Source organism: Myxocyprinus asiaticus, chromosome 46, assembly GCF_019703515.2.
Source record: "Myxocyprinus asiaticus isolate MX2 ecotype Aquarium Trade chromosome 46, UBuf_Myxa_2, whole genome shotgun sequence".
NCBI classification, from domain to species: domain Eukaryota; kingdom Metazoa; phylum Chordata; class Actinopteri; order Cypriniformes; family Catostomidae; genus Myxocyprinus; species Myxocyprinus asiaticus.
In genome coordinates, this window is record NC_059389.1 from 1,413,878 (window position 1) to 1,417,500 (window position 3,623).

Genomic DNA, 3,623 nt, shown 5'->3' on the forward strand with positions numbered 1-3,623 from the left:
GGAGTCCTGAGTTCGAATCCAGGGTGTGCTGAGTGACTCCAGCCAGGTCTCCTAAGCAACCAATTTGGCCCGGTTGCTAGGGAGGGTAGAGTCACATGGGGTAACCTCGTCGTGGTCACGATTAGTGGTTCTCGCTCTCAATGGGGCGTGTGGTGAGTTGTGCGTGGATCGTGGAGAGTAGCATGAGCCTCCACATGCTGTGAGTCTCCGCGGTGTCATGCACAACGAGTCACGTGATAAAATGCACGGATTGATGGTCTCAGAAGCGGAGGCAACTGAGACTTGTCCTCCGCCACCCGGATTGAGGTGAGTAACTGCGCCACCACGAGGACCTACTAAGTAGTGGGAATTGGGCATTCCAAAATTGGGGAGAAAAAGGGGATAAAAGTAAAAGTAAAGATAAAAGTACTTTCAAAAGTATCTTGTCTAGTTTTGACACTAAATTTTCTTAGATTTATGCTTAAAATAAGAAACAAATCATTATAATTATAATTATTATTTTTTTTCTCCCCAATTTGACATGCCTAATTTCCAATGCTCATTAAGTCCTCGTGGTGGCGTAGACGAATCTCAGTTGCCTCCGCGTCTGAGACCGTCAATCCACGCATTTTATCACATAGCGCGTGTGGTGGCTTCACGCTATTCTCCACAGCATCCACGCACAACTCACCACGCACCCCACCGAGAGCGAGAAGCACATTATAGCGACCACGAGGAGGTTACCCCATGTGACTCTACCCTCCCTAGCAACCGGGCCAATTTGGTTGCTTAGGAGACCTGGCTGGAGTCACTCAGCACGCCCTGGATTCGAACTCGCGACTCCAGTGGTGGTAGTCAGCATCTTTACTCTGTGAGCTACACAGACCCCCTAAACTCATAATAATTTTTGGGTGAACTATTCCGTTAAGGTGCCTCAGGTTTGAAATTGCTGCTTTTATAAGTTTAAAGACAGGATCAAATGAGGATGAAAGTAGATCCCGATCAGTGAACCAAAATATCTGTTTAAACGTGTCCAGTTATTTAATTAAATTGTTTTGTATTACCTATTTTTTTTTTTAGGTTTTAAGCTTGTTCTTAAGACATTTATCGAGTTATTTTGTGATATTGCGCAGATTGGATGGAAAATTAATTTGCCATTTTCACATTTAAGTGGAGGATTTTAGATCCATTTATTTTGGTTGCTCTAGTAATTTAACTCTTGCCTCCAAATTGATTGGGTGAATAAGGGAAAAATAACCAAAAAACGATATTGGTCTGTCAAACTCTGAAACCTTTACAGGATGTAAATGGTCATTTGCAACAGGAAAGATGTCTGATCCAAAGAATGAGCTGTGACATGATGATGTATATATATATATATAAAGCACGCAATATTTTTCTTTGTACATTTTTCCATTTTAGATTGTAGTGAAGCAGATGTGGTGACAGATGCTGTAATCCAAAGAGTTGTTTGCTTCGTTCAAAGGGTTGGTGGAAAACGAGGGATGAGTCGAAATTATTTTTTTGTGGTAATCAACATTATGCCACAAATGCTGTCGAATGAGTGTAAAGGTGCTGTAAGTGATTCTTTCATTGAAAAGTATCACTGAAATAAGATATCTCACCGGTCTCTGTAAACAGTAAACAAAAACGTGCCTGTGGGCCGCGGTCTCTGACGCTTTCTGCCTGTCAATCATTTAGCTCATTCTCATAGTGTTGTAGTTGCAGCGAATCGAAGGGCGAGCCAACACAGTTACACTGCGGTCCCATAGACATTCAATGGGCATTACACAAGAGACAAGAGGTCATCCTTTCTGAATGGATGTCTATGGAGGATGGAGGTTTTGGAAAGCGGGGGCGTGGCTAAATCAACGGCTCGTGGAAGTTATAACGGCTAAAATCGCTTACAGCACCTTTAACTTGTATTAACAGTTCAAGGACGGGTTACGAGAATATATTTCTCACATCAAACCAAAGTGCACGTGTTTGCAGTATGACTGAGCTAATTGAGTGATTTTGAGTGTTTTGTATGAAGTGCGACTGAATTACATTTACAGCTGAATGTGTTTAAAGACAGCTGAGTTTTTGGGCAACACTTTTGATTGCGGTGACGCAAAATCAGTTCAGAAAAGCAAATAAAATCTATACCAAAGAACGACATGGTTACTCCTGTTTATTGCGTAGACTTTACGTTTTGTAATGAATTTGCTTTTTTTTAAGATGCATTCTGTTTTGACTACAACCACTCATGCAGAAATATCTGTAAACTTTCATAACAACTGTTGAATGTCACATGGTGCCTGTTGTGCTCTTCCAAATGAATGTCAACAATTTACTAGTGAAAAACTCTGAAGCTTTCATTAGGGGCTTCCTGTTTAATCAGCTTAAACTGGCCAAAGGTGCTTTATTGATGGTTTAAGATGGGTTTTCTGGCCCCAAATTCCACTAAAACCATCAAACATAAACCGCCTGACCAGTGCAAACCAGCTTGTTGGGCCAGTAAATCACATTAGACTGGATTAAAGCTGTTTTCCCCCCCAGGAATCGTAATTATATTCTGTATTTTACATTAGTATTTTTAATAATTGTTATTTGTGCTTTTGAAATCGTCAAATGTGTGTATATGTGTTTGTTTTTGTTTTTTTTGTCCTTTATACTCGAGGTGGGTCTGATTTCAAACATTTTTCAGGGACTTTAATGGGCTTTTAGTTTCTGTGTAATTTTAATATGATCTTTGTGTTTATTATTTTATTTTGTAATGTTTCTATTACTATTTAAGCCCCCCTATGTGTTTACACAGAGCATTTATGTACTGATTTGATTCCATTACATGCCCAAATGTGGTCAGAACAATGCACAATATAATAAAGTATTTCTCAAAAATAACTATTTTATGGCTCTTTATTGATGGTTAAAATTATGCAATCACTTTTAGTTTTAGTGTCACGCCACAAAAGATCTAGTTAATAAATCATATAAATAAATTAACTACATAATACATGAAATAAAATAAAAATAATATATATTAAATTGCTATTTATTTTGAATATTCATTTTTACATTTAAATAAATTAAATGATTTGTTTGTAAGTGAATAAAACTGCTAACATAAACAAAGGAATTACCGTGTTTTTTTGACGTTTACATTTATTCATTTAGCCAGTGCTTTTATCCACAATGCCTTACATTGCCTGAACACGCTCAAAACGGTGGAGATGATTGTGGACTTTAGGAGGAACACCCCAACACTGACCCCGCTCACCATTCTAAACAGCACTGTGGCAGCAGTGGAGTCATTCATGTTCCTGGGCACTACCATCTCACAGGACCTGAAGTGGGAGACCCACATTGACTCCACTGTGAAAAAGGCCCAGCAGAGGTTGTACTTCCTTCGCCAGCTGAGGAAATTCAACCTGCCACAGGCGCTGCTGATACAGTTCTACTCAGCAGTCATTGAGTCTGTCCTCTGCACTTCAGTAACTGTCTGGTTTGGTTCAGCTACGAAATCAGACATCAAAGGACTACAAAGGAAAGTTCAGACTGCTGAGAGGATTATTGGTTGCCCCCTGCCCTTCCTTCAAGAACTCTACACTTCCAGAGTGAGGAAAAAGGCTGGTAAAATCACTCTGGACCCCACTCACCAG